Below are 13,209 nucleotides of genomic sequence, written 5' to 3' on the forward strand. Positions count from 1 at the left end.
AGCATGTTTGAACTTTTGATATGATGAGTGTCTTGGCATGTTTTGCATTTAGTTAGTTTCATGGCATGTTGAGAAGCATATCGATGAATGTTATTTTATGCGATAATGAGGTAAGTGAGTTCGATGATCCATAAGTGGATGGATGTGAGTATGAATGGCCATGTGTTGGCATGAGGATGGGTGAGATGGCAGTGTCGTAGCATGCCAGTCTTATGCCAGACTATGTAACTTCAGTGTCAAACCGTATCGGTCCAGTTCCTCTCATTTCCTTCCCTGTACTACCACATGTTTTCCGCAAGGAATATGGTTTAGTAAGTTGCAAACCGCTTTTCTGGTACACACCAAAAGGAGAGGCCGTGATGATGGTTCCATGGCCCTGGATTAAAGCCAGTCATCCGGTCAGGGGGCATGGGTGTTTCCGGTTGGGACCGAGAGGGGGGCACCCCTTAGAGTGCGCGTATATAAATTTGACCCCATGCTATTCGAGATTGTGATCTCCCCGTCTCAAAAGTTTTTCTTGGACGATGTCTAGGGTGGTTCCTAGCATCGAGAGGTAGGATGGGTGTGTAATGGTTAGCTGTGTTTTCTTCCGAAATACCGTAAACGGAACTAGTCCTTCGTGACTACGGAAATCCGTTGGCTGTGGGAAAAATTTTGTACAAACTCTGCAGAGTCATATATTCCTCCAAATCATCTATTCTATGTCCAAATTCGTATTATCTTATCCTAATCAAATGTCAGTTTTGATGGCAGAGACTCCGGTAATTCGCATGAGTGCTAATTCCGGTTAAATGATTATTCCTGTGGATGGACTAACCCATTTATTCTTATGAATTAAATGTTTATTATGAGTATATTTACTTGTGAATAAAAGCCCTTTCTGCGATGTCGCTCAGACGTCTGACTGTGGCATTGTTGTATTTTACTTTCCTTTCAAGCCCTTTCTGTGATGTCGCCCCGACGTCCGACTGTGGCATTTCTTTTCAAGCCCTTTCTGTGATGTTGCCCCGACGTCCGACTGTGGCATTTCTTTTCAAGCCCTTTCTGTGATGTCGCCCCGACATCCGACTGTGGCATTTCTTTTCAAGCCCTTTCTGTGATGTCGCCCCGACGTCCGACTGTGGCATTTCTTTTCAAGCCCTTTCTGTGATGTCGCCCCGACGTCCGACCGTGGCATTTCTTTTCAAGCCCTTTCTGTGATGTCGCCCCGACGTCCGACTGTGGCATTTCTTTTCAAGCCCTTTCTGTGATGTCGCCCCGACGTCCGACTGTGGCATTTCTTTTCAAGCCCTTTCTGTGATGTCGCCGCGACGTCCGACTGTGGCATTTCTTTTCAAGCCCTTTCTGTGATGTCGCCTCGACGTCCGACTGTGGCATTTCTTTTCAAGCCCTTTCTGTGATGTCGCCCCGACGTCCGACTGTGGCATTTCTTTTCAAGCCCTCTCTGTGATGTCGCCCCGACGTCCGACTGTGGTATTTCTTTTCAAGCCCTTTCTGTGATGTCGCCCCGACGTCCGACCGTGGCATTTCTTTTAAAGCCCTTTATGTGGTGTCGCTAAGACGCCCGACTGTGGCATCATTTCCTTATATTTATTTGTTCACCTTTCGAGGCGTCGCTTCAGACACCCGATCGGTAGTTATTTATGCTCTGTTGGGATATCAGGCGGACTACCGCCGTTTTCCTTTACTTACCTTGTTATGCTAATTTTTGAATGTACATTGGTGAATTATTCATGACGCATCCATGCAAACATTTGTTATATCTTACGTCCGAACTGTCTTGCGAGTACTTCCAAAGTACTCACTGGCTTGTTGATTTGGCCAGATGCTGACGAAGGCGATCTCATGGATGAAGAGTTTGTTAGCGAGTCCGACACCTAGAGGAGTCCCAGTCAGTCTTGTGCGACCCTGGATTTGGTCACTATATTATATTCGCTTCCGCTACCAAATAAATTCATCGAGCCTCACCTCGACGCTCGATGAGATGACAGACTTAGAGTCTTGTATTTCTCTCCCCGCTGTGTTTTTTTTCCACCACCGCCCTATCCTCGAGTCAGTAGTATGCCTCCACACCACTGTGTCATGTCCGCCATTATGTATAATTATTGGTGTGCTTCTAATAATTTGGTTGAGCAACCGTAGTTCGACCTTGTAATATATTTTATGCTACTGGCTTATTGTATCAAGAATTTGTCTACCAGTGAGGAGGATTTCTCTCATACTGGACTCAAAAGATTGGTTTCTCAATAAATATTTTTATTGGAAAACCGGTCGTGACACGGCGGCCCGTCCGTCACAAGCTTCTTACCGTCCAGCTTACCCCAGTGCACCTTTACACGAGCAAGGGCTCTACGGGCACCTTTGATGCAGATGGAGCGCTTGATGACCTCGAGCCTTGGACAAGCCTCCACCAACCACCGCACCAGCCCGAAGTAGCTCCCAGGCAGGGCCTCTCCGGGCCACAGCCGAACTATGAAGCCCTTCATGGCCTGTTCGGCCGCCTTGTGGAGTTCGACCAGCTGTTTCAGCTGGTCCCTCAAGGGCAAAGGGTGTCCGGCCTCAGCATACTGAGACCAGAACACCTTCTCTGCCGAGCTACCCTCTTCAGCTCGGTAGAATGTGGCGGCATTGGATACGCTGCGGGGAAGATCTGCGAATGCCCCTGGAGAACTCCGGATTCGGGTAAGTAACAAGTAGTTTACTTTTATATTTCTGCTTTGCATAAAGAATGCATTACCCGCTGCTATCTTTTTTATATCCTCCAACTCTTGGAGGGCCTTTTGGGCATCGGCCTTGGCAGACTTGGCAGTCTCAAGGGCCATCGCGAGCTTGGACGCTTGGGTCTTTGACTCAAGCTCCAAACTCTCATGTTTTTTCATAAGAGCCTGAAGCTCTTGTTGCACCTCGCCGACTTGAGCCCCAAGTTTCTCTCGCTCGGTGCGCTCCGCGGCTGTTTTCTTTTCGGCCTCGGACAACGCCTGCTTGAGGGTCGCCACCTCAGTCGTGGCCCCTACAATAAGCAGTACAATCCTGTTATTTTTTGCAATCATGCCTCTCTATAGGCACCTTTTTATAAGGTATTTCTTACCTTCTTTCTCCTCGAGCTGCCGCTTGGCAAGGCCGAGCTCTTGCTCGGACCGCTCGAGTCCCTGTTTCAGGGCACCCACCTCCGCAGTCAGTGCGGCGGTGGCTAGCAGCGAAGCCTGCATGCGCATATTGACTCTTTACTGTTAGACTCCTGCAAAATTTAATAGATCCTCTATTCGGCTTTTCTTTCCGAACGCCAAACAGAGCATCAGGGGCTACTGTCTATGCGGTAATATTTTTACATATTTTTACTTACCTCCAAGCATGTTAGGAGGCTAGCGCAAGCTTCACTCAGCCCGCTCTTGGCGGACTGAACCTTCTGGATCACCGTACTCATAATAGTACGGTGCTCCTCGTCGATGGAGGCGCCTTCAAGCACCTCCAGCAGATTGTTCGGCGCCTCCGGTTGGACGGAGGCTGCCGGCTCAGAAGGCTTGCTCCTCTTGGAAGGAGTCCGCCTGCCGCGGTCTGGAATTGTTGAAGATTCCGGCATGGTGTCCGGCTTAAAGCCGGACTTGGAGCCATGGGGGGTCTTGTCCCTTTCACTCTTGGGGTCCGGGAGGTCGCCTTGCGGCTCCTCCAGGACCACCTCCTCCTACCCTGGAGCTCGTTGCGACACCACTTCGGCGTCATCCGCAGTGCGGGGGGAGACAGCGGGCGGAACGGAGTTCACGTCCGATGAATCCAGGGAGCCGCTCGACGACTCGTTGAGTTCGGCCCGGGGCGGGCTGCATGATTATATTCGACATTAGGGAAAGTTGTGCAACAAAAGGAATATCATGAGTTACTCTAGTATCTGAACACTTACGATTTCGCCGGACGCCTGGCCCTGTCCGGCCACTCCTCTTCGCCCTCGTCGGTGTCGGGGGCGTAGTCCGGTGAAGGGGTTTTCCTCTTCTTGGACCCTTCGCCCCCCACTGGGGCGACCTTCCTTTTCTTTCCTCCCCCCGTTGGAGGGGGAGAGGTTTCTTCTTCCTCCTCCTCGTTTTCACGGGAAGAAGGCATCTCGGACTCGACAGATGACGAGTCCGACAGCACCACATTGTGGGTACTCTTTCGAGTCCCAGTGGTCTTCTTCTTCTTGGCCTTCTTTTCTGGCACCACATAAGGCGCCGGAGCCAGCAGCTTCACTAGTAGAGCTGGAGCTGGGTCTTCGGGCAGCGGAGCCGGACAGTTAATTGGTTCGACTATCGCTCACCAAGCCTATCAAAGGTAAGGGAGTTTAGATCCCGCATAGAGTCAAACTATGAAAAAAGCTTAACATCCTGTAAAAGGTGTAGATGGCATACCTTGCTAGCGTGACGCTGCAAGCTGTATCCACGGTCCTCGGAGGCGGATGCGGGAGCCTCGGCGCCCTTGAATAGCATCTTCCAGGCGTCCTCGTATGTTGTGTCGAAGAGCCTGCTGAGGGTTTGATGCTGCGCCGGGTCGAACTCCCATAGATTGAAATCCCGTTCTTGGCACGGGAGGATCCGGCGGACGAGCATAACCTAGATTATATTAACTAGCCGGATTGGCTTGTTCACCAGGGACTGGATGCATGTTTGCAATCTGGTCACCTCTTTTTCGTCACCCCACGACAGGCCCGTCTCTTTCCAGGACACAAGCCGCGTGGGGGGTCTGGATTGGAACTCGGGGGCCGCGGTCCATTCCGGATCGCGCGGCTCGGTGATATAAAACCACCCGGATTGCCATCCCTTTAGGGTCTCCACGAAAGAGCCCTCGAACCATAGGGCGTTGGCCATCTTGCCCGCCATGGCGCCTCCGCACTCCGCCTGGCTGCCGCTCACCACCTTGGGCTTGACATTGAAAGTCTTGAGCCAGAGGCCGAAATGGGGGCGGACGCGGAGAAAAGCCTCGCACACGACGATAAATGCCAAGATGTTGAGGATGAAGTTCGGAGCCAGATCGTGGAAATCCAGGCCGTAGTAGAACATGAGCCCCCGGACAAATGGGTGGAGTGGAAAACCCAGTCCGCGGAGGAAGTGGAGGAGAAATACCACCCTCTCATGGGGCCTTGGGGTGGGGATAAGCTGCCCCTCCTCGGGAAGCCGGTATGCGATGTCCTTGGACAGATACCCGGCCTTCCTTAGCTTCTTGACTTTGCCCTCCGTAACGGAGGAGACCATCCATTTGCCTCCCGCTCCGGACATTGCTGGAGAAGGTTGAGGTGGGAAGTGCGGGCTTGGGCGCTGGAGCTCGGGTGCGAGAGAGATGGGTAGGCAAGGGAGGAAGAAGGCGTAGGTAAAAAGGGTGGATCCTTATCCCCTTATATAGGCGGATGCGGTTATGCGTCCCGACCTGCCTAATAAAACTCGCTTGCCTCCCGAGCTCCGTGATAAATGGCGTGGTTGGGTTACCCACATCCGTATTGATGAGAATCCCGTAAAAAGGGTACGCGATCTCTGCTTTGACAAGACGTGCCAAGGAAACGGCCTCGCAAAACATGCTGAGGTGGAAAAGTAAAAACGATTCGAGTAAAGGACTTGGCTGTAGTGTGATGGCACACTGCAGAATACGTCAGCAGATTTGATTTGTGTTAATATTATTCTCTCTATGGCAATATGTGGAAGCTTATTTTACAAAGCCAGACACTACTCTTGATGATTACAATCTTCTATGAAGGACTTGGAGGAGGAACCCGCCTTGCAATGCCGAAGACAATTTGCGCGCCGGACTCGTCATCATTGAAGCCTGGTTCAGGGGCTACTGAGGGAGTCTTGGATTAGGGGGTGTTCGGATAGCCGGACTATACCTTCAGCCGAACTCCTGGACTATGAAGATACAAGATTGAAGACTTCGTCCCGTGTCCGGATGGGACTTTCCTTGGCGTGGAAGGCAAGCTTGGCGATGCAGATATTCAAGATCTCCTACCATTGTAACCGACTCTGTGTAACCCTAACCCTATCCGGTGTCTATATAAACCGGAGGGTTGTAGTCCGTAGGACAGAATCAACTCCATACACAACAATCATACCATAGCCTATCTTCTAGGGTTTAGCCTCCTTGATCTCGTGGTAGATCTACTCTTGTACTACCCATATCATCAATATTAATCAAGCAGGAGTAGGGTATTACCTCCATCGAGAGGGCCCGAACCTGGGTAAAACAAAGTGTCCCCTGTCTCCTGTTACCATCTGGCCTAGATGCACAGTTCGGGACCCCCTACTCGAGATCCGCCGGTTTTGACACCGACAACAGGGTTGCCGTACCACTCTGGTGCGAAACGTGTCCTTGTGGACCTACGAAGTTCAGTAGCAACTTGATCTGAAGTTTCATGATCATCATCATCAACTTCCTCTCTAGTCGGTGCAGGCACCTTAGGAACATTTTCTTGAGCTGCGCCATTTACCGGTTCAAGAGGTAATACTTCATCAAGTTCTACTTTCCTCCCACTTATTTCTTTCGAGAGAAACTCTTTCTCTAGAAAGGACCCATTCTTGGCAACAAAGATCTTGCCTTCGGATCTGAGGTAGAAGGTATACCCAACAGTTTCTTTAGGGTATCCTATGAAGATGCATTTTTCCGATTTGGCTTCGAGCTTTTCAGGTTGAAGTTTCTTGACATAAGCATCGCATCCGCAAACTTTTAGAAATGACAGCTTAGGTTTCTTCCCAAACCATAATTCATACGGTGCCGTCTCAACGGATTTCGACGGAGCCCTATTTAAAGTGAATGCGGCAGTCTCTAAAGCATAGCCCCAAAATGATAGCGGTAAATCGGTAAGAGACATCATAGATCGCACCATATCTAATAGAGTGCGATTACGACGTTCGGACACACCATTACGCTGAGGTGTTCCAGGCGGCGTGAGTTGTGAAACTATTCCACATTTTCTTAAGTGTGTGCCAAATTCGTGACTCAAGTATTCTCCCCCACGATCTGATCGCAAGAACTTGATTTTCCTGTCACGTTGATTCTCAACCTCACTCTGAAATTCCTTGAACTTTTCAAAGGTCTCAGACTTGTGTTTCATTAAGTAGGCATACCCATATCTACTCAAGTCATCAGTGAGGGTGAGAACATAACGATAGCCACCGCGAGCCTCAACACTCATTGGACCGCACACATCAGTATGTATGATTTCCAATAAGTTGGTTGCTCGCTCCATTGTTCCTGAGAACAGAGTCTTGGTCATTTTACCCATGAGGCATGGTTCGCACGTGTCAAATGATTCGTAATCAAGAGACTCTAAAAGTCCATCTGCATGGAGCTTCTTCATGCATTTGACACCTATGTGACCAAGGCGGCAGTGCCACAAGTATGTGGGACTATCACTATCAACCTTACATCTTTTGGTACTCACACTATGAATATGTGTAGCATTACGCTCGAGATTCATTAAGAATAAACCATTCACCATCGGAGCATGACCATAAAACATATCTCTCATATAAATAGAACAACCATTATTCTCGGATTTGAATGAGTAGGCATCTCGTATTAAACGAGATCCTAATACAATGTTCATGCTCAAAGCTGGCACTAAATAACAATTATTGAGGTTTAAAACTAATCCCGTAGGTAAATGTAGAGGTAGCATGCCGACGGCGATCACATTGACCTTGGAACCATTCCCAACGTGCATTGTCACCTCGTCCTTCGCCAGTCTCCGCTTATTCCGCAGCTCCTGCTTTGAGTTACAAATGTGAGCAACCGCACCGGTATCAAATACCCAGGAGCTACTACGAGTACTGGTAAGGTACACATCAATTACATGTATATCACATATACCTTTCGTGATGCCGGCCTTCTTGTCCGCTAAGTATTTGGGGCAGTTCCGCTTCCAGTGACCACTTCCCTTGCAATAAAAGCACTTAGTCTCGGGCTTGGGTCCATTCTTTGGCTTCTTCCCGGCAGCTTGCTTACCGGGCGTGGCAACTCCCTTGCCGTCCTTCTTGAAGTTCTTCTTACCCTTTCCTTTCTTGAACTTAGTGGTTTTATTCACCATCAACACTTGATGTTCCTTTTTGACTTCTACCTCTGCTGATTTCAGCATTGAATATACCTCAGGAATGGTCTTTTCCATCCCCTGCATATTGAAGTTCATCACAAAGCTCTTGTAGCTTGGTGGAAGCGACTGAAGGATTCTGTCAATGACCGCGTCATTTGGGAGATTAACTCCCAGCTGAGTCAAGCGGTTATGCAACCCAGACATTCTGAGTATGTGCTCACTAACAGAACTATTTTCCTCCATCTTACAACTGAAGAACTTGTCGGAGACTTCATATCTCTCAACCCGGGCATGAGCTTGGAAAACCATTTTTAGCTCTTCGAACATCTCATATGCTCCGTGTCGCTCAAAATGCTTTTGGAGCCCCGGTTCTAAGCTGTAAAGCATGCCGCACTGAACGAGGGAGTAATCATCTGCACGTGTCTGCCAAGCGTTCATAACATCTTGGTTCTGTGGGACGGGTGCGTCACCTAGCGGTGCTTCTAGGACATAATATTTCTTGGCAGCTATGAGGATGATCCTCAGGTTCCGGACCCAGTCCGTATAGTTGCTGCCATCGTCTTTCAGCTTGGTTTTCTCTAGGAACGCGTTGAAGTTGAGGACAACGTGGGCCATTTGATCTACAAGACATATTGTAAAGATTTTAGACTAAGTTCATGATAATTAAGTTCATCTAATCAAATTACTCAATGAACTCCCACTCAGATAGACATCCCTCTAGTTATCTAAGTGAAACATGATCCGAGTTAACTAGGCCGTGTCCGATCATCACGTGAGACGGACTAGCCAACATCGGTGAACATCTTCATGTTGATCATATCTTCTATACGACTCATGCTCGACCTTTCGGTCTTCTGTGTTCCGAGGCCATGTCTGTCCATGCTAGGCTCGTCAAGTCAACCTAAGTGTATTGCGTGTGTAAATCTGGCTTACACCCGTTGTATTCGAATGTTAGAATCTATCACACCCGATCATCACGTGGTGCTTCGAAACAACAAACCTTCGCAACGGTGCACAGTTAGGGGGAACACTTTCTTGAAATTTTTACGAGGGATCATCTTATTTAAGCTACCATCGTTCTAAGCAAATAAGATGTAAAACATGATAAACATCACATGCAATCAAATAGTGACATGATATGGCCAATATCATTTGCTCCTTTGATCTCCATCTTCGGGGCTCCATGATCATCATTGTCACCGGCATGACACCATGATCTCCATCATCGTGTCTTCTTGAAGTTGTCTCGTCATCTATTACTTCTACTACTATGGCTAACACTTTAGCAATAAAGTAAAGTAATTACATGACGTTTATGTTGACACGCAGGTCATAAATAAATAAAGACAACTCCTATGGCTCCTACCGGTTGTCATACTCATCGACATGCAAGTCGTGATTCCTATTACAAGAACATGATCATCTCATACATCACATATATCATTCATCACATCCTTTGGCCATATCACATCACAAAACACTTGCTGCAAAAACAAGTTAGACGTCCTCTAATTGTTGTTGCAAGTTTTTACGTGGCTGCTATAGGTTTCTAGCAAGAACGTTTCTTACCTACGCCAAAACCACAACGTGAATTGCAAATTTCTATTTACCCTTCATAAGGACCCTATTCATCGAATCCGATCCGACTAAAGTGGGAGAGACAGACACCCGCCAGCCACCTTATGCAACTAGTGCATGTCAGTCGGTGGAATCGGTCTCACGTAAGCGTACGTGTAATGTTGGTCCGGGCCGCTTCATCCCACTATGCCGCCGAATCAAGATAAGACTAGTAACGGCAAGCAAATTGACAATATCGATGCCCACAACTACTTTGTGTTCTACTCGTGCATAGTAACTACGCATAGACCTAGCTCATGATGCCACTGTTGGGGAACGTAGCAGAATTTTAAAATTTTCTACGCATCACCAAGATCAATCTATGGAGTCATCTAGCAACGAGGGAGAGAGGAGTGCATCTACATACCCTTGTAGACCACGAGCGGAAGCATTCAAGAGAACGGGGTTGATGGAGTTGTACTCGACGTGATTCAAATCACCGATGACCTAGTGCCGAACGGACGGCACCTCCGCGTTCAACACACGTACGGTTGGGAGACATCTCCTCCTTCTTGATCCAGCAAGGGGGAAGGAGAGGTTGATGAAGATCCAACAGCACGACAGCGTGGTGGTGGAAGCAACGGTGATCTCGGCAGAGCTTCGCCAAGCGCAAGGGAGATGGAGGAGTGTCACGGGAGGGAGAGGGAGAGACCAGGGGCTTGGGTGTGCATCCCTCCCTCCCCCCACTATATATAGGGTGCCTAGGGGGGCGCCGGCCCTAGGAGATCAAATCTCCTAGGGGGGCGGCGGCCAAGGGGGGTGCCTTGCCCCCCAAGGCAAGGGTGGCGCCCCCACCCCAGGGTTTCTAACCCTAGGCGCAGGGGAGGCCCAAGGGGGGGGGCGCACCAGCCCACTAGGGGCTGGTTCCCCTCCCACTTGAGCCCATGGAGCCCTCCGGGATAGGTGGCCCCACCCGGTGGACCCCCGGGACCCTTCCGGTGGTCCCGGTAAAATACCGGTGACCCCCGAAACCTTCTCGATGGCCGAAACTGGACTTCCTATATATGAATCTTTACCTCCGGACCATTCCGGAACTCCTCGTGGCGTCCGGCATCTCATCTGGGACTCCGAACAACTTTTAGGTTACCGTGTGTTAATATCTCTACAACCCTAGCGTCACCGAACCTTAAGTGTGTAGACCCTACGGGTTCGGGAGACATGCAGACATGACCGAGAAGCCTCTCCGGTCAATAACCAACAGCGGGATCTGGATACCCATGTTGGCTCCCACATGATCCATGATGATCTCATCGGATGAACCACGATGTCGAGGATTCAATCAATCCGTATACAATTCCCTTTGTCAATCGGTACGTTACTTGCCCGAGACTCGATCGTCGGTATCCCAATACCGTGTTCAGTCTCATTACCGGCAAGTCACTTTACTCGTACTGTAATGCATGATACCGTGATCAATCACTTGATCACTTTGAGCTCATTATGATGATGCATTACCGAGTGGGCCCAGAGATACCTCTAAGTCATACGGAGTGACAAATCCCAGTCTCAATTCGTGCCAACCCAATAGACACTTTCGAAGATAACTGTAATGTACCTTTATAGTCACCCACTTATGTTGTGACGTTTGGCACACCCAAGGCACTCCTACGGTATCCGAGAGTTGCACAATCTCATGGTCTAAGGAAATGATACTTAACATTCAGAAAAGCTACAACAAACAAACTACAAGATCTTTGAGCTAAGCTTAGGATTGGGTCTTGTCCATCACATCATTCTTCTAATGATGTGATCCCGTTATCAATGACATCTAATGTCCATAGTCAGGAAACCATGACTATCCTTTGATCGACGAGCTAGTCAAATAGAGGCTCACTAGGGACGTGTTGTGGTCTATGTGTTCACACATGTATTAAGATTTCCGGATAACACAATTATAGCATGAACAATAGACAATTATCATGAACAAAGAAATATAATAATAACCATTTTATTATTGCCTCTAGGGCATATTTCCAACAAATTTTTCTTGGACCAGAAGAAACCCACAAGACTTGGAGAGGAGGCCAGAAGACCTACGAGGCGGCCACAAGCCGTGGGGCGCCCCTGGCTTGTGGCCCCCTCGTAGACCCTTAGGCCCTAATCCTTGAACTATAAATCCTCAAATATCCCCCCTATGCTAGAGGACGCACCAAAAATACTTTTTCGCCTCTGCAAGTTTCTGTTCCTGTGAGATCCCGTCTTAGGACCTTTTCTGGCACTCCGCTGGATGAGGATTCCATCACGGAGGGCCTCTACGTTAACCTTGCTGCCCTTCCAATGATGCATGAGTTGTTTAGCACGGACCTAAGGGTCCATAGCTAGTAGCTAGATGGCTTCTCTCTCTCTCTCTCTGATCTTCAATACAATGTTCTTGTCGATGTTCTTGGAGATCTATTTGATGTAATCTTCTTTTGCCATGCGTTTGTTGAGATCTGATGAATTATGGATTTATGATTAGATTATCTATGAATATTATTTGAGTCTTTTCTGAACTCTTTTATGCATGATTGAGATAGCTTAGTAATTCTCTTCGATCTATCGATTTGGTTTGGCCAACTAGATTGGTTTTTCTTGCCATGAGAGAAGTGCTTTGTGATGGGTTCAATCTTGTGGCATCTTCTCCCAGTGACAAAAGGGGCAGCGAGACACGTATTGTATTGTTGCCATTAAGGATAAAAAGATGGGGTTTATATCACATTATTTGAGTTTATCACTCTACATCATGTCATCTTGCTTAAGGCGTTACTCTGTTCTTATGAACTCAAAACTCTAGATGCAGGCAGGAGTCGGTCGATGTGTTGAGTAATAGTAGTAGATGCAGAATCGTTTCGGTCTACATCATGTCATCTTGCTTAAGGTGTTACTCCGTTCTTATGAACTCAATACTCTAGATGCAGACAGGAGTCGGTCGATGTGTTGAGTAATACTAGTAGATGCAGAATCGTTTTGGTCTACTTGTCACGGACGTGATGCCTATATTCATGATCATTGCCTTAGATATCATCATACCTTTGCGCTTTTCTATCAATTGCTCAACAGTAATTTGTTTACCCACTGTATGCTTTCTTCGAGAGAGAAGCCTCTAGTGAAACCTATGGCCCCAGGGTCTATTTTCCATCATATTATTTTCAGATCTATAAAACAAAAAAATCCAAAAGTGCCTTGCTGCAATTTATTTATATTTACTTTATTTTGTTATTTACTTATCTTTTATATCTATATCTATTCGATCTCACTCTTGAAAGTGACCGTGAAGGGATTGACAACCCCTTTTCGCGTTGTGTGCAAGTGTTTGTTAGTTTGTGTAGGTGCATATATTGGTGACTTGCTTGTGCCTCCTACTGGATTGATACATTGGTTCTTAATTGAGGGAAATACTTATGTCTACTTTGCTGCATCACCCTTTCCTCTTCAAGGGAAAAATCAACGCAAGCTCAAGAAGTAGCAAGCAACGGTCGAAATATCTATGAGGGAGTGTCCACCATATACTGTCGAAATATAAGAGAGGAAGAATCTTGACTGTTGTCATGGGGGTCGCTTCCTCTTCCTTC

This window comes from Triticum aestivum, chromosome 2A, assembly GCF_018294505.1.
Source record: "Triticum aestivum cultivar Chinese Spring chromosome 2A, IWGSC CS RefSeq v2.1, whole genome shotgun sequence".
Taxonomy (NCBI): domain Eukaryota; kingdom Viridiplantae; phylum Streptophyta; class Magnoliopsida; order Poales; family Poaceae; genus Triticum; species Triticum aestivum.